Here is an 18,770-nt window from a genome sequence, read left to right as displayed (position 1 = left end):
AAACCCCTGACCTCTGACCCCCGGTCGGGCTGAACATGCAGGTGCTCGATGGCCATCAGGGACAGTGCAGAATTCCTCTTCTGACCCACAGTCGTCCGGAGTTTCAATTTTGTTTCAGTTGTGAAAACGTCCTTTCTCCCTCCAAACTGAAGTTAGCACGTCTCCGACAGGGGGAGCCGATGGACCCCCTCGCGACCCTGGGGGAAGGCGAGCAGCTAGCGGGGGCATCTCCTGGTCTAAGGTCCTCTCTCCCTGTGTGTCTGGACACTAGCCCGTTGTCTGAGGCTGAGCATAGCTGCTTCCACGTAACGGCAGAGCATAGCTGCTTCCACGGTAACGTTGACGAGCTCGACTTCCTTCGCTTCGTTTTTAGCTTTTAATTGCGGGATATTTCTGGTCTCAGACTTTTTTCTCTTCATTTTCCTTTTTTCCCTTTTCTCTTTGCTGTGCTTTTGGTCACTACCGCTGTCCATTGTCTGCGAACACCAACGTTTCATGAAGTTTTCTGAGTTCCACTCAGCTATACAACGTATCTGACTGTTACAAATGAATGACACTGTTTCAATGTGTTTAATGTCACTGATTTGCTTCCATAATTGCGGCCTGTTTCCAATCATTGTCTGTCCAGTCATCAACCTGACACATACAACAGATAGTCATCTCATCTCTCTCTCTCTCTCTCTCTCTCTCTCTCTCTCTCTCTCTCTCTCTCTCTCTCTCTCTCTCTCTCTCTCTCTCTCTCTCTCTTCTCTCTCTCTCTCTCTCTCTCTCTCTCTCACTCCACAAAGTGTCTCCCAAACCTAAAACCATCTACTGCTTTGTTGATTGAACGTTTTTAATTAATTACGGGTACTTAATCCCTGTGGCTGCTGTTGTCCAGCAGCACGTTTGTAGGCTGAGCAATTATCTGACTGGTTCATCTCCCAGGAGAAGTCTCTCTCTGCAGGAGAGAGGTCTCTTTCTGCTGAGCACCGGAACAGGCTCTGGTAAACGACGAGGGAGGGATAAGTACACACATTAGACATAATCACCCAACGTGATGTTTGTTAGGAGGTAGAAAGGGAGAGAGAGGTAGAGATGGAGCAGAGAGAGAAGTGTACCTGCGTGTGTGTGTGTACCTGCGTGTGTGTGTGTGTACCTGCGTGTGTGTGTGTACCTGTGTGTGTGTGTACCTGTGTGTGTGTGTACCTGCGTGTGTGTGTGTACCTGCGTGTGTGTGTGTGTACCTGCGTGTGTGTGTGTGTGTGTGTACCTGCGTGCGTGTGTGTGTGTACCTGTTTTGCATTCCTACCAACAACACTAATGCAGCCATTTGAAAGGATCGCATCCTTCAGCACCATGATCAAACTGGGAGCTGAATCAGTGCGTTGGCCCAGGCTGAAGTCTGATGACAAGCAGGAGGAGTGTAATCAACTCCAAACATGATCTCAGGGGCACTCAGGTGGACCCCGTGGAGCTGGCTTGTGAGGGTGACAGATGCTCTCTCACATCATCGTCTGAATAGGGTGTGAAAGAGAGGATGTGTACTCCTTTTCTCCCACCAGCTCCTTCCTGTTGGCTGACTCTGATTGGCTGATTGAACAAGTCGATGATTAGTGTCATTGTAGGACCTGACAAAAACACACTCTCACGTTCTGTCTCCGAAGAATGTGTGTGTGTGTGCAGGAAGCGAGTGAGTGTGTGTGTGTTTAGGAAGTGTTTCGAGGGGCCTGGCACACGTTCCTCTGGCACACAACCCTATAGTGTGTGTGTGTGTGTGTGTGTGTGTGAGAGTGTGTGTGTGTGAGAGTGTGTGTGAGAGTGTGTGTGTGTGAGAGAGTGTGTGTGTGTGTGTGTGAGAGTGTGTGTGTGAGAGAGTGTGTGTGTGTGAGAGTGTGTGTGTGAGAGTGTGTGTGTGTGTGTGAGTGTGTGTGTGTGTGTGTGTGTGTGTGAGAGAGTGTGAGTGTGTGAGAGTGTGTGTGTGTGTGAGAGTGTGTGTGTGTGTGTGTGTGTGTGAGAGAGTGTGAGTGTGTGAGAGTGTGTGTGTGTGTGAGAGTGTGTGTGTGTGTGTGTTCATCTGCAGCAGCTGATGTTGCTTGTCTCCATGAAACTCTGTTATAAATACTGTGGGTCCCGTAGCAGGGAATAGCCACTGGCAATGTTTGTGTGTGTGTGTGGGTGCGTGTGTGTGGGTGCGTGTGTGTGTGTTGGTGTGTGTGTGTGGCATTGAGGTCAAGGACATAGGAGGACCAAGCAGCAACACGCGGGAAATTAAATTAGCTAACCCACCTGGAATGTTGTGCTGAGTGATGCGTAATGTATGAGTGAGTGTGTGTGTGAGTGTGTTTGGGGAGGGTGGGGGGGGGGGGGGTGTGAGTGTGCGCGTGTATGTCAGTGTGTGTGTGTACGTCAGTGTGTGTTTGTGTGAGTGTGTGTGTGTGTATGTCAGTGTGTTTGTGTGTGTATAGGTATGTGTGTCTCAGTATATGTATGTGTATGAATGTCATGTCTACACACACAGGGACACACACGCACACACAGATAGAATCATTGGTATGACACACACATACCACACTGCACACACTTTTGTGCTTTTAGTACAATGCGGATATAACAGAATGGCAGCTGTACTGCCCCTAAGGTATTCGATCTATAATCACATTCTCAGCACACAATAGCAGAGAAATCTAGTTCAGGCCTCCTTGTGTAAGTCACGGTTTTATGGCGGCAATAAATGAATACTGCACTTATCAAATCCGCAGAACTAATGTCAAGGCTGTTGTCAAGCAGGGATTTTATAGCTATTCACCTCCGTCGTTGAATATGTTCAGGACCAGACCCAGACCAGGACCAGAACCAGACCCAGACCCAGACCAGGACCAGACCAGAACCAGACCAGGACCAGACCAGGACAAGGACCAGACCAGGACCAGAACCAGAACCAGACCAGGACCAGGACAGTCTGTATGGTGTGGTGTTCGCTCGTTCGTATGGTCGGCTGAACGGTGCGAGAGGTACTCTGACCCTCCTGTGCAGTCATGGGTTTATTGTTTCATAAAGTCAATACGTGACTAAACCCACCTGGCGTGGCTCCGCATTGCGTGAGTTATACTCTGGATAATCCCTCCATCGATTCCCCCCTTCTTTCGTCATATTCATTTGCTGAAGTTATCGCTAATAACCAAACAGCAGAAAAACGCTCATTTCCTAAGTCCCTTTATATTGAGGTATAAATGAAAAGTATTCTAAGCCGAGGGAGGAAACTACTATTTGACTTTTTTATGGTATTATGACCTTTCTGATGACTGCAACACTATCTTTTTATGGTTATATCCAATCCTACACTGACCTCGAAATGTATTTTGTTTCCGTGGCTGTAAAAGCTGCCTCGGTTTAGGGTTATCTTGGAAACGATTGTCTAGCCAGTATTGATTCTGACATCACAGGCCTGCTCATTAAATAGCTTTGATTTTTCAATAAAGATTACAGACACCATGTAGTTTAATCAATGACCACAAATGAAGCTTTTGTGCATGCATGCATGTCTGTGTGGGTGTGTCTGTGTGTCTGCATGTGTGTGTCTGTGTGAGTGTGTGTGTTAAAGAGAGTAATTTGTGTATGTACATCTGAGTGTGTTTCTCTGTTTCCAGGGGAGTTTATATCATTTTTTTTCCAGTGCGACATTTCATGTGTGTGTGTTTGTGTGTGTGTGTGTTTGTGTGTGTTTGTGTGTGTGTGTGGGAGTGTGTGTGTGGGAGTGTGTGTGTGTGTGTGTGTGTGTGTGTGGGAGTGTGTGGGAATGTGTGTGTGTGTTTGTGTGTGTGTGTCTGAGAGAGAGTTGTTTGGCCGTCACATCAACACTGGCGAAAATTCTTTCTTCTGGAATCATCCTGAGATACATAGCGGCCGTCTTCACAGACCAACGACACGCTGGGCCTTTTACCGGGCGCCCGTTAAACAACACCAGAACGGCGCTCGTTTAGACGCATGAGCCACGGTGGAAAGACTCAATCAAGTGTTTAAACGTGTGTTCAGGTCCCAGCAGCCTGTGTAGTATCACAAGGAACAGTGTCACCCTTAAAGGATTACAGAGAAAAGAATCCGTTTACGGGCACCACTACCAAATACAGACGGCAAGAAATAAAGCCATCTAATTTTTTTTTCTTTCAACACCTCTTTATTGGGGACCCCACAGCCTGAAAGGGGCTTAATCTCTTCCTGCAGATAATGGTGTTTTCAGTTCATTTATTTCTATCTGGGCTACTTAGTGGAGTCTAATCCCCTAGTCTTTGAATAATACCTATTAAATATGCTGCATTTACAGTGGAACAGACATGGGGGGTTGGGGGGAAGGGTGTGGACAGATAGCTTAAGAAAAAAGCAAAGACAAGACAAAAGCAAAAAAATACCAGAGAGAGAGGAGGAGGGGAGGAGAGGAGAGGAGGAGGAGAGGAGGAGGAGGGGGGGAGAGGAGGAGGAAGAGGAGAGGAGGAGGAGAGGAGGAGGAGAGGAGAGGAGGAGGGGAGGAAGAGGAGAGGAGGAGGAGAGGAGGAGGAGGGGGAGAAGAGGGGGAAGAGGAGGAGGAGGAGGAGGGGAGGAGGAGAGGAGGAGGAGAGGATGAGGAGAGGAGGAGGAGAGGAGGAGGAGGAGGGGAGGAGGAGAGGAGGAGGGGGAGAGGAGGAGAGGATGAGGAGAAGAGGAGGAGAGGAGGAGGAGAGGAGGAGGAGGGGGAGAAGAGGGGGAAGAGGAGGAGAGGAGGAGGAGAGGAGGGGGAGAGGAGGAGGAGAGGAGGGGGAGAGGATGAGGAGAGGAGGAGGAGAGGAGGAGGAGGAGGAGGGGGAGAGGAGGAGGAGGAGGGGGAGAGGAGGAGGAGAGGAGAAGATGACAGCAGAGTTGAAAGGGAAATCGTAGAGCAGGGGGTGAACTTGTTAGACGTCAGTCCAGGTTGTGTTCATCTGGTTAAAGGGTTGTCATGTATGATGGATACAACGTAAGACTAAGATCTACACACTGTCAGCCCCCAAGTAGTCATTTATTGGACGGCGATTGTGTCAAATTGCCACTTTGAACAACTCTAATTTTGTTGATGAAGGCAGTTTCTGCATCCCAATTTGCATACTTCTTTTTTTCAAAGTATGTATTGCAATTTTCCTTTCAGACCATGAGCAGTACTAAGCGCAGTAGAGTCTGGACATAAGACTTAGTGATGTCATTGAGCTGGCGCAGACAGGTTCGTATCGGCCATTTCTGACCATGTCTCCACCGTTGACTGAACCACAGGTTGTGTCGGAACCAGACAAGCTGCACATGCTGAAGACTGTCGAGGCCTGTCCTGGTGTTGCACACTGCTAAAGACTGTCGAGGCCTGTCCTGGTGTTGCACACTGCTGAAGACTGTCGAGGCCTGGCCTCTGATAGGCCTCTGATATTTACCAATATAAATATCTATCATCCTAAATACTTTGGTATTGGCGTTGGTACAACCAGTTTGAAGTCCCAGTTCATCCCAGTTTGCCTTGGAAAACGATGGACTAAAGCATAGTCCGACTTTTTACGCAGGTAAATCATACCTTCTCAGTTTATGGGTGATTCCATTTTATATTTCGTACTTTTGAAAAAGAAACTGAGCTATTTCCTTCCTCAATTACCGGCTGTGTCACGGATGTAAATGGCGAAGGTCGCAAATGCCATTTTCCGCTAAGCAGTCTCTCGCTCTGTGAAATCATAAATGACTGACACGTCTAACAGTTTGGGATTATCAGATAACCTTGGAGTTCCGCGAGAAACACCAGGTTTGTCCCGTTTAAATTATAACTCTCTCTCTCTCTCAAAAACGACCGACCTAGCAGATTCTGACGGGATTTAAACACAGTAAATAGTATTTTGTGCTCGTGCACATAATTACATAACTCTGCCTCCGCTCCCAGAACTAATCCCGTGTGACCGGGGTTTTAAACGGGCTCATATTGAAGGGGTTAGATTACAGGATACATGCTGACTGCAGCTCGCTCACAGAGAACGAGCTGAACAAGGTCAGCGATCGCACCGCGTCTTCACAACCATTAAACCCCACATCCAACATTTCACTGGAAGCTAAGCGTCCGAAGCTGATGAGAAGTTTCACTAAAACGAAAAAACATCAAAACCACACACACACACGCACACATACACACACACACCCGCACACACACACTAAAACCAGCAACGCTTGGCTGCTTCAATTTAGAGGGGAGCAACCAAGCAACGCTTTGAATGATTTGGGAAAACACACACACACCACACACACACACACACACCACACACCACACACACACACCACACACACACCACACACACACAGACCCAGAGCAGAATGGAGGCAACACTTAGATTAGCAGGGTGGTTGAACATGCTGGCTGGAAAAGTTCTTTCAGTCTGTGGTGCAGGTCTGTTGGAAGGTGTGTGTATGTGTGTGTGTGTGTGTGTGTGTGTGTATGTGTGTGTGTGTGTGTGTGTGTGTGTCTCCTTCCTCTCCTCTCCCAACCTCTATCTCTCTCTCCCCATCCCTCTCTGTCTAAAAGCCTGTCCCATCTCTATCTCTCTCTCCCCATCCCTCTCTGTCTAAAAGCCTGTCCCATCTCTATCTCTCTCTCTTCTCCTATTGAGGTTCTAATTGAAGAACAAATAGAGGTCTGTTGCTGGATTTATTTACAAAGGGGAAACATTCAGTGCTCCCCCCCCACACACAGAACACAGCACACAGAACACACACAGCACACAGAACACAGCACACAGAACACACACAGCACACAGCACACAGCACACACACAGCACACAGCACACAGCACACAGCACACAGCACACAGCACACACACAGCACACAGCACACACACAGCACACAGCACACAGCACACAGCACACACACAGCACACAGCTCACAGCACACAGCACACAGCACACACACAGCACACAGCACACAGCACACACACAGCACACAGCTCACAGCACACAGCACACAGCACACAGCCCACAGCACACACACAGCACACAGCACACACACAGCACACAGCCCACAGCACACACACAGCACAGCACACAGCACACACACACAGCACACAGCACACAGCACACACACACCTCCACCCCCTCGCCATTCTCCACCTTCCCTTCTTCTGTGCACCTTGTTACCAGGGTAACCTCCCGTCCTCCTGGTGTGTTGGAGGTAAACGTGTTCCACATATCAGCGACATCATCACCTACACATCAGTCCTCCACGCTCCTTCCTTTCTTCTTCTGCAGAGCATCGAGGAAAGAAGTCATGTTATTATTCCTGATGTGTTTCCTGCTTGCCCACGCTCCCCCCTCTTCCTGGTTGTGATAAGCCCAAGGCCAGGTCTGGATTTCCATCCTTCTAGAAACCTCTGTTTTTCCCTTTCTTAGAAGTAGCCTCGACAAGTCCTGGTTTCTGTGTGTATATACTATGTCTGTGTGCGTATACTATGTGTGTGTGTGTATATACCATGTCTGTGTGCGTATACTATGTGTGAGTGTGTGTGTATATACTATGTGTGTGTGTTGTATAAAAGGAATTGTGAAGCATTGTTCTGTGGATTCTTGATCTCCTGAGACCTTCACCTCAGCTCTGCTTGTCCTACTCCTTCTCCTTCCTCACATATTGCTTTCTATCTCTGGTTTACAATAATCATGGTAGAGTAGGTAAGAGTTAACCTTCATTTTGTTACATGTTTGCCTTGTAATTGATTTCATTCATTTGCAGTGTTATTACTTTTTTTTTTTTTTACCTTACTTTGACCATTCTTGCTCCGATTTAACCAATATGGTCAAATAACTATAATTCTATTTGTATTGGCATTATTTGGTTCATGCTAATACACTGTTCAGTTTCCCATCTTCCTTTAAACCATAGGGGGATTCGTTTTGGTAGCTTGGCAAATATGTAACCGCTTACACTACCGTCACACAGCTTTTAATGGGTTTGTGTACGAGACGAGGTTTCATATTACTGAACACATCAACCACCGTCTCCACACTCAGTCAGCTGGTACTGCTCCTCCCTGCACAGCAAGAGATTACAGGTTCAAATCCCCCCATAGGCTGGTTTGGATAAAAACAAATACTATATTATTATTATTATTATAACCTGACACTAAGCTCGAGACCAGGATATTTCCTATTTTATTTGGGTACATTTCAAGTACTTTCTGAGCGGCAAGATCCTCTCTGAATGTGTGTGTCATGTCAGGACGTTAGAAGGTTGTTCTGTGGGGATGTGAGCAGGCTCAGTGTCGCTCACGTCATGCCCTCTTGGGTGGAAACTCTCGAATCAGCTTGAAATCCAGATAAGACATAGATCACTGTATCCCCTCCACCACACACACACACAGCGACCACACACACAGACACACACACAAACCCCTGGCATGGGAAAGTCAGTGAGTTGAATCTTGATCTGTGACACTATAATGAATCAATAATAATTATTGCTGCAATCACACATGATTGATCTGATGAGTTCTGTCTACTGTCTGTCTGCCTGTCTGTCTGCCTGTCTGTCTACCTGTCTGTCTGCCTGTCTCTCTCTCTCATCCCAGGAAACATGCACACACACACACTGACTTACACACACACACTGATTTACACGCATACACACTGACTTACACACGTGATTGCATGATCACTTTTCATCATCGTGTCCCCTCCACCTCCCTCCCCCTCCCTCCCCCTCCTCCTCCTCCTCCTCCTCCTCCTCCTCCTCCTCCTCCTCCTCCTCCTCCCTCCTCCTCCTCCTCCTCCTCCCTCCCCCCCCTCCTCCCTTTCCTCCTCCTTCTTCCCCCCTCCTCCCCCCCCTCCCCCCTCCCCCTCTCCCCCCTTCCTCCCCTCCTCCCCCTCCTCCCCCTCCTCCCCCTCCTCCTCCTCCTCCCCCCCCTCCTCCCTTTCCTCCTCCTTCTTCCCCCCTCCTCCCCCTCCTCCCCCCTTCCTCCCCTCCTCCCCTCCTCCCCCTCTCCTCCTCTTCCTCCCCATCTCCCCCTCCTCCCGCCCCTCCCCCTCCTCCCCAGCCCAGCCCAGTCCTATCTGTTACAGATTAGAAATAGATTCATTCCATTCATCATAAATCTGCGAGCGGCGGGGTTGTGATCTAAATCACAGGCTGTGTGTGGTACACTTCTCCTAACCGCGCCCGCAAGAACAGTGATTAACACACCCCTGTGTGATTGTGCACGTGTTCGTGTGTGTGTGGTGTGTGTAGGTGTGTGTGTGACTGTGTGTGTGTGTGACTGTGTGTGTATGTGCGTGGGAGTGTGTGAGATGTATCTTGTGTCTTGTCAGAGGGCATGTGTTGTGTGATATAATCTGGCCTGTATTGAGCGCAGTGGGAGGATGGGATGTGTTTGGGATGTGTCTGGGATGTGTCTGGGATGTGTCTGGGATGTGTCTGGGATGTGTCTGGGATGTGTTTGGGATGTGTCTGGGAGTCAGGAGGGAGAGCGGTTAGGGAAGCGGGCTTGTAATCAGAAGGTTGCCAGTTCGATTCCTGGCCGTGCCAGATGACGTTGTGTCCTTGGGCAATGCACTTCACCCTACTTGCCTCGGGGGAATGTCCCTGTACTTACTGTAAGTCGCTCTGGATAAGAGCGTCTGCTAAATGACTAAATGTAAATGTAATGTCTCTGGGATGTGTCTGGGATGTGTCTGGAATGTGTCTGGGATGTGTCTGGAATGTGTCTGGGATGTGTCTGGAATGTGTCTGGGATGTGTCTGGGATGTGTCTGGGATGTGTCTGGAATGTGTCTGGAATGTGTCTGGGATGTGTCTGGGATGTGTCTGGGATGTGTCTGGAATGTGTCTGGGATGTGTCTGGGATGTGTCTGGGATGTGTTTGGGATGTGTCTGGGATGTGTCTGGGATGTGTCTCAGTCTCTCTCTCTCCTTCTCTTTCTTGCTTCCCTTCTCCATCCCTCTCTCCCTGTCCATCTCTCTCTCCCTCTCTCCCTGTCCATCTCTCTCTCCCTCCCTCCCTGTCCATCTCTCTCCCTGTCCATCTCTCTCTCCCTCCCTGTCCATCTCTCTCCCTGTCCATCTCTCTCCCTCCCTCTCCATCTCTCTCCCTCCCTGTCCATCTCTCTCCCTCCCTCTCCATCTGAGAGTGAGAAGGAGAGGGAGGGAGAGACAGGAGGGATATTGTGTAAGACAGAAAAAAAAGAGAGCAACTGGTCAGATCAGTTTCCTTGTTTGTCCTTCCAGGGTCAGATGTGGGAGAACTGTGAACACAACCAGCATGTTAACCACAGGGACACACAGCAAAGAGGGGATTTGAACCTGCAACCTCTTGATCTAGTTGCTCTAACCACTGAGCTACATTCATTGCTCCAATAATCTTTATGGTTTGTCCTCCACCCTGTCAACAGGCCCTGTTAGAGCACACAGCTGCACCCTGGTTTTGTATGCTGTTACGGACGTTTGAACAAGCCACTTAAAACGTCTCCTACAACTAGCCCAGGCTGTTTGCATTAGAGCCAACCCTGGCCCGGGTAAGTGTGTGTGTGTGTGTGTGTGAGTGTGTGAGGGGGGTGGGTGCAAGGTGAGACTGTCTCACCGCTGTGATCGTGTGGTAGAAGAGGAGGCCTATTAGGTTTAATGAACACCATGTTTCAGAAATTAGGCTCCCCTGTGTGTGTGTGGGCGTGTGTGGGCGTGTGGGCTTGTGTGGTGTGTGTGTGTGTGTGTGTGTGTGTGTGTGAATCTGAGGACTCTAGACTGCAACATGTGTTTGGGGAAGCAATGGCTTTAAGTGTGCACCCTAAAATATTTTCCCAAATACACACACACACCCTCAAACATGCACACACACACACACAAACACACACACACTCTCACGTACACAAACACCCAGTAATACACACAGAAGTAATAGAACAAGCTACAATTTGTACCAGACCGCCCCTCCCTCCATCTTTGCCTTTGTACTTTAGTTCTGGGAGTAACTGCTGGTTAGGTAACCTAGACGGTTGGGGTAATTACATGCAGCATCAACCCCTCCTTCCTCTCCTGACCATTAATTAAATCACTGTTGTAGCGTAGGCTGAGACCAACCTTAATGTTTTAAGTAATTGTGCCAGCGTGCTTAAACCCAGACTCTCCACCCATCCTGTCCTGGGAGAGTAAATTCTACTTAGAAACTGGAGTACTGACCTACAGTATCTCTCACGTATCTGTTTTCTCTCTCCTTCTCCCCCACTTTCCCTCTTTCTCCCTCCTGCTCTCTCTCTCTCTCTCTCTCTCTCCTCTCTCTCTCTTCTCTCTCTCTCTCTCTCTCTCTCTCTCTCTCTCCTCTCTCTCTCTCTCTCTCTCTCTCTCTCTCTCTCTCTCTCTCTCTCTCTCGCTCTCTCTCTCCTCTCTCTCCCCCTCCCTCTCTCTCTCTCTCTCTCTCTCTCTCTCTGTCTCTCTCCCTCTCTCTCTGTCTCTCTCTCTCTCTGTCTATCTCTCTCTCTCTCTTTCTCTCTCTCAGATGTCTGTAGTTAGAAGTAATCACCTAGTTCTCAAAGACTTCACAGATAATTAAAGGAGTTTGGTGTTAATAGCGTTAATTTCTGTGTATGCTTGTTGTGTCATGGTTTGAATGCTTACTGCGAGGATGTAGTTCTTGTGTAACTGCAGGATCTGAAAACTCTCTGCTCTCGTCTCGTTCCTCCGCAGCGGGGGCGGTATTTACCAAACACCGGGTGACGTTGGGGTTGTGTGTAACGGGCAGGGTGCGGCGTAGCGGCCGTCAGCACGCTTGTGCTGGTGTGCAGAGCGTTGCAGACTGCTGGTGAGGAACTAAATAAAGTTTCCCAGTTCCTCTAAACACGCTGGGTAGCGCCTGTTGTACTGTTACACGATAGCACCCTTGGTAGAGGGGAGGAATGTGTGTGTGTAGGAACTGTCTGCACTGCAGGTCTGAAGGTGTGTGTGTGTGGTAAGTGTTCTGAGTTTTCAGTAGATGGATGAAGCTGCGGTCAAAAGGCAGAAATAAACCAGATAAATCGCTCAGCGGTACGTTCAGCCGAATGTTTCTGAAGAAGGCGAGAGCGTGTCTGGATGATGACGGCTCGCGCTGTCGACCGCATCGCTTCCGAGAAGACGGCTGCCTGCCTGGAGCACTTCCCCTGCCCGGCCCTTTAATCGTCAGAACCGGTCTGAGAGCCTGGAAGATGGAGCGGTTTGTTATGTTCGTCTTGAGCGCAGGACAGCAGGCCTTTCAACAGATGAGGGGGTACAGTATGGGCCTGTGTGTTTCTATGTGTGAGTGCCTTTCTGTGTACAGTAGGTGAATGTGTGTGTGCGTGTATGTGCCTTTCTGTGTGTGTGTGTGTGTGTGTGTGTGTATGTGCCTTTCTAGTACCAAGCTGTTTGCCACCATTTGCTGTCCTCGCACTGTGCAGTGACAATAAAGTTGATTCTATTCAAATATCTTTCTGGAAGGGGCTGTCATTGAGAGCAGGAAGCTGATCAATGTCCAAGAGGCTTTGTCAGAACCCACAGTTCAATATCGCCCATTTGTCTCCGCAGACGCCAATCTTGGCTGGAGCAGAATGCGTCGATGTTCTGTGATGATGAATAGGACTTTGTGCGTCTCTCGTAACCGTGTTAATGCAAAACCAGCGAAAACTTCTCAAAGAGATAGATTTGAATCAAGTTCCCCTCCTCATACGTCTCATGATTTATGACAGAAAACGACCTTGTTTCTTTCTGAGGGTACTCAAATGAACGTCACACTTAGAGAAACAACAGTTAAACTTTTTGATTCCCCCCCTTCAGTCCCCCCCTTCTCTCCTCTCGTATTTTTACATAAAACTGGGATCTGGATGCCGACCAGCCGTGAGGCCTGGGAGTGTGTTTTAACTGGCCCGGAGACGTCCAGCTCATATTAGCCGTGTAGAGAAATGTGCTGAATGTTCTAGAGGCCTCAGCCTCGGCCAAGATAGACAGTTGGCCCAGGACCCAGGACAGCAGCATAGCTCGTATCTCATAGAAGCTCTGAGCTTCGCTCTCCAGAACCCCGCCGCCCCAGCCAGCCGATCAGGCTGGCTGGATCTCAGCGCTGATGAACAGTGACGGGGTGGGGTCTGGGGTCAGCTGGGACGGGGGGGGTCTGGGGTCAGCTGGGACGGGGGGGTCTGTGGTCAGCTGGGATCCGAAGTCAGACCGAGGCTCGTTAACAATCTGCTCTCCTCGCCAGGTCACTGGGAAACTTCTGCTTCCATTTGCACCCTCTGAACTGTCCCTGCCTCTGTCCCTGCATCGCTGTTCCTGCCTCTCTGTCCCTGCCTCTGTCCTTGCCTCGCTGTCCCTGCCTCGCTGTCCCTGCCTCGCTGTCCCTGCCTCTCTGTCCCTGCCTCTGTCCTTGCCTCGCTGTCCCTGCCTCTCTGTCCCTGCCTCTCTGTCCTGCCTCGCTGTCCCTGCCTCGCTGTCCCTGCCTCTGTCCTTGCCTCGCTGTCCCTGCCTCTCTGTCCCTGCCTCGCTGTCCCTGCCTCGCTGTCCCTGCCTCTCTGTCCCTGCCTCTGTCCTTGCCTCGCTGTCCCCTGCCTCTCTGTCCCTGCCTCTCTGTCCCTGCCTCGCTGTCCCTGCCTCGCTGTCCCTGCCTCTGTCCTTGCCTCGCTGTCCCTGCCTCTCTGTCCCTGCCTCGCTGTCCTGCCTCGCTGTCCCTGCCTCGCTGTCCCTGCCTCTGTCCTTGCCTCGCTGTCCCTGCCTCGCTGTCCCTGCCTCGCTGTCCCTGCCTCGCTGTCCCTGCCTCTGTCCTTGCCTCGCTGTCCCTGCCTCTCTGTCCCTGCCTCGCTGTCCCTGCCTCGCTGTCCCTGCCTCGCTGTCCCTGCCTCGCTGGCGGAGGTGGAAACAATACTCATTGTTCTGTTTGTGTAGCATGGTCTGCTGTGTGTGTGGGTATGTTGATGTGTGTGTGTGGATGTGTGTGTGTGTGTGGATGTGTGTGTGTGTGGATGTGTGTGTGTGTGGATGTGTGGATGGGCACCCAACTCGCGTGTAATTCCAGATTTAAAAATGTTTTGCAAGTCCGTCACGGACAATTGACACATGGCAGAAAAGAGAGAGAGAGAAAGAGAGACTACAGCGAGGAGATATTTATGAAGCCATAAAACTGATTTGGTTGAGGTAATCCTGCTCTGAGAGGAAGGAGAGAGGGCCCGGCGTTGATCATTAAAGATGTTTGGCTCCTGATGCGCCGTTTAAACAAGGCCTGAAATCTGCCCTCCCTCTCTCCCCTGGGCGAGCGACAGAGGGAAGTGTTGGCGTGGGGACTGTTGCTAATGAACCTGGAGACACATGATGTGTCACATCTCCCTCCCGCCCCTCATCCCCTGGTCATGGGGTCCCTGACAGGCAGGGTCAGACTGGCCGTCGGTAGAGTCGGGAGATTTTACGAACGGCCGGTCAAACGGCCGCGGCATAATGCCCAAAAATATAATATATAATAATAATCCACGGTCGTGGGCCGGTCTGCGTTTCAAAGTCCCGGGCCGTTTTTCAGTCCCAGTCCAGACCTGGGTCTGGGGTATTGTGTTCTCTGACTATCTGTATGGTGTTGTGGTCAGATTAGTTAGTGAACACTAACAGTCACACGATCAAGCACACTCTCTGGAGAGTGTTATTCTGGATTTGTTCTGAAACTCAATCACTTGGAAAACAAGGTCCGCTCCCTGCCCCTCCCTCCTCTGTCGCGATTGGTCCATGAGTGTTCTAACCTCGAGGCATTGGTGGGTTCGAAAGGTTGGTGTTCCTCCGCTTGACGCCAAAGAAAGTAGTCCCCTGTCCAGAGAGTGTGGTGAGAACCAGGTCTCGCTCCTCGCTGTTTCTCTGAGGGAACTAGATGGACTCCACATCCTCTACTGTAAATCTTCAAACAGCAACAGAGACTGTTTAGTTTTCCTCAGAAGTCCAGCGTCTAGGATTACCTCAGGAACCCTTTGGAGTTGGAGTTTTGGTTCTCCCTGCTTGAGAGAGAGAGAGAGAGAGAGAGAGAGAGAGAGAGAGAGAGAGAGAGAGAGAGAGAGAGAGAGAGAGAGAGAGAGAGAGAGAGAGAGAGAGAGAGAGAGAGAGAGAGAGAGAGAGAGAGAGAGAGAGAGAGAGAGAGAGAGAGAGGGAGGGAGGGGACTCTGTCCTGAGTTGTATTGTGTGGCCGTGCTGGAGTGAGGCAGTTTCACCCCCTGACTGTAATGTGGAGTGATGTGTCATGTCTTCTTGCTTTGGCAGACATCTCTCCTGTCTGGGTCATCAGCACTAACTCTCACTGTGGTGTCACCCAGCCAAACGTAACACAGGCTACTCAGCCTGGTGATAAACACCCTCATCCTGATCCTCCTAACATCTGATCTTCCTCTGCTCTCGCCACGGCGACGGAGAACGACTGGAGATCTCCAAACAGGATCAGGATCTTAGCAAATCACTTCAATTACAAGGTCAAGTCATGATCTACTTAGTAAAAAAGTAGATGTAGTATTCAATTGTGAATTGTGGGACGATTGTGTTTCAGTTTTCTCAGGAAAGTAAGTAGGTCAAGTTTTCAGTCCACAGAAATTACCAAACAAAAATAATCACAAGAAACTCACAATAAATCTACTTGGCCAGATATCCTGAGATGGTTCTCCTGGTTGTGTTTGAGATGGTTCCCTGTTCCACACGCGGTTCCCTGTACCAGCGGACACAGCTGTGTCAGGCTGGTTGTCCTGGTAACGAGTCTCATTTGTTCATCCATCGTTCAGCTCGTCCAAGATCTCAGACAATCATCCTGGTCTCCCAGCGTGCTGGAGAATCATTACTGCTGGCTTCACATACGCACCATCTGGTCTGGGAAGAGCCCTGTGATTGTGATGCTAGGGGGTATGGGGTATGATTCTCGCTTCGGGTGCGAGAGGTCCCGGGTTCAGATCCCGGACGAGCCCCCATGTTACAACTGGCTCACGGATGTAATCAGGAAGAGAGATGTAGGCACAACTGGAACGGTTAGCACTGGTTTAATGTTTAACTGAGCTGACCACAGCTCCCCCCCCCCCCCCCCCCATCCCTGGAGCAGGTACTTAAAGCCTCAAGCCACGCCGGGTCCAGGTGTGTCCAATCAACCTAATCAGCACGGCAACTCAGGAAAGGGGAGGGCTGTCACATGCTTGCCATGCACATCCACGCCAGTGTCCTCTGAGTCCACCTGTGCAGAAGCGGACCTCGTCCCTTCAGGGTCGTCTTCAACAGGAGAGTGAAGATCCATCCAGAGAGGCGGCTCCCCCAGGAGGGACATCCTTCCAGGGTAACAACCCAACACCTGACCAGTAACACACAACCTCAGCCCTGGCCCTTACTCCAGCCCCGGCCTCTTCCGCCAGCCTCTTGTAAGTGACTAGTCTCCCAGAGCCCTGGAGGTCTGTGGACCTAATCCTCTTCCTGAATACAAACAGCGTGTCTTCTGCCAGGACAGGGTATCATGTTAAGAAGCCCTTCTGGGAGTGTTCATCTCTCTGGCTCCGCTTTCCGGAAGGATCTGTTTGGTGCTGGCGTTTCCTGTTGTCTCCCTCTGTCACCATGGCATGTGTGTGTGTGCAGGGGTTCCCACACACACCCACACACACACACACACACACCCACAAACACACACACACACAGCTAATCTAAAGCCGTGTTCAAACAAACAGACCGGTGGAGAAGGCAGGTTATCTGTGCTCTCCTCTTCTTATCCTGCTGAGCTGCACACAGCTCAACCCTAACCCTAACACATAAAGACACACACACACACACACACACACACACAGCAAGCCTTAACATAAAGACACACACACACACAGCAAGCCTTAACATAAAGACACACACACACAGCAAGCCTTAACATAAAGACACACACACACACAGCAAGTCTTAACATAAAGACACACACACAGCAAGTCTTAACATAAAGACACACACACACACAGCAAGTCTTAACATAAAGACACACACACACACAGCAAGTCTTAACATAAAGACACATACACACACAGCCCCTGCTTGGGGAGAGAGTGTGTGTTACTATATGTCTATGTTACTGTATGTGTGTGTGTGTGTGTGTCTGTGTTACTGTATGTGTGTCTGTGTGTGTTACCATATGTGTGTGTTACTGTATGTGTGTGAGTGTGTGTGTGTTACCATATGTGTGTATGTCTGTGTTACTGGATGTATGTTCCACTGTTATATTCTAGTCTATGCACTCTATTGTACTCTATTGTATTGTACTCCTTTCTGTTCTACTCTATTTAGTTGTAGTCTGTGGAACTCTCTCCTCTCCGGCAGCTGAAGATGCTATCGGGTCACATGATCACAGATGAAAGACGGAGGCTTGCTCTAATTGCCGTCTGGCACGGTCGCCGTGGTGACACCGAGCGAGAGACACCAGAGACTATAGAGAGGGAGGAGAGGGGAGGGAGAGATGGAAGGAGAGAAGGAGGGAGAGAGAGGGAAGGAGACAGAGTGAGAGGGAAAGAAGGAGGGAGAGATGGAGAGAGAGGGAGGGGGGTTGGAAGGGAAAGAGAGACAGATCGACAGTCAAGAGTTCACAGCGAAAACGAGAGTTGAGACGCCACCTCTCTGAAACACTCTGTCAGATTAAACGCTTTCCCCCCGAAATACGATTCATTTTCTTCTTCATTTGATGGAAGGGGGAAATATTAGCGACTAACCCCAGCTTGGATCATCCCGCAGCGGGGCGCTTCGCTTCCTCAATTAGACTCCAGCCAGGCAAGCTGATGCCCCTAATGGCTAGACACCTCTGAAATCCCGCGGTTTGGTTTTAATAGGCGCATATTACAAACTTAAACACCAAAAGTTTTTTGAAAGTGTCATGTAAGCCTCAATATACCGGCTAATGAGAGACGGGCGACTTTGATGGAATATGCAAACGACGGATGATTATGTTACACAAGTAATTAACCTTATGCTTGAAAGTTTCGCGGCCACATTTGAAATCTTTATTTATTAAATGTATTTTCCAGAAGGATCTTAAGGACAGTGTGTATTTGGGTGTCTGTTTATGTGCTTTTTTTCGCGAGTGTGTGTATTTTATCCTTCGTTATATTTAGTAGGCCTACATTTATAAATATGTATGTGCGTGTGTGTGTGTGCATTTGGTTTTGGTTACCAGGCAGCCCCAGGTCTGTTGCCGGGCCGATGTGAAAGCTTCTCTTGGTGCTGCAGATGTAACCTAACTCACCTCACTGCAGAATAGTTTAGAGCAGCAACACTCTATGAAACCAGATCTCAAATACAACTTTGACGTGAAAGAATATTCCGGGCTCGAGCCAAGCCCTTTCAAACCGCCGACACTTGAGAATGAGTGTTGCCACGGCGAGCTAAGCCTGGAATCTTTCTGTGCGGCCCTTGGCACATAGACACCTCTCCCTGCTTCACCCCTCAGGGGCCCCTGGAAACATGTGGTTGCCAGCGGTTACATCGTAATAGACTGTATCCGTTGGTAACTAGACAGGAGTCTGTGGACAGGCATGGATCATGATCATGTGACCGCTGTCTCTGCTGCCAAACAACTTTCTCTCATTCTATCCCTCCCCCCATCTCACCCTGTCTCTCTCCTTCCCTCCATATCTCCCTCCCTCCCCCCCTCTCCCTCTGCCCCCTGAGGCAGCATCTGAACTGTCGTTTAGCCCACAGAAATATAACGTCTGGCAGTCTAATGACTTTCAGACCATAAGTGGAAATGCCCGCGATGAATCATGACAATGCATTTTCCCATTTCCATTATGGAGGGAGAGAAATGACGGTGTA

General features: G+C 49.7%; 1 protein-coding gene across 1 annotated transcript in view; it reads left to right on the top strand.

Annotated features, from left to right (window-relative positions):
* The window catches only part of smad4b (SMAD family member 4b), a 236,616-nt gene extending 219,147 nt beyond the window's left edge, over nucleotides 1-17,469 (top strand). Inside the window, exon 13 of the transcript XR_009929106.1 lies at nucleotides 17,455-17,469. The gene's annotated coding sequence lies outside the window, so the exon portion shown is untranslated. The remainder of the gene's footprint in view (nucleotides 1-17,454) is intronic.
* Nucleotides 17,470-18,770: the final 1,301 nt, after the last annotated feature.

This window comes from Osmerus eperlanus, chromosome 28 (genome assembly GCF_963692335.1).
Source record: "Osmerus eperlanus chromosome 28, fOsmEpe2.1, whole genome shotgun sequence".
Classification (NCBI taxonomy): Eukaryota; Metazoa; Chordata; class Actinopteri; order Osmeriformes; family Osmeridae; genus Osmerus; species Osmerus eperlanus.
The sequence above is the reverse complement of the archived record's forward strand: the minus strand, read 5'-3'. Positions and strand labels throughout refer to the sequence as shown.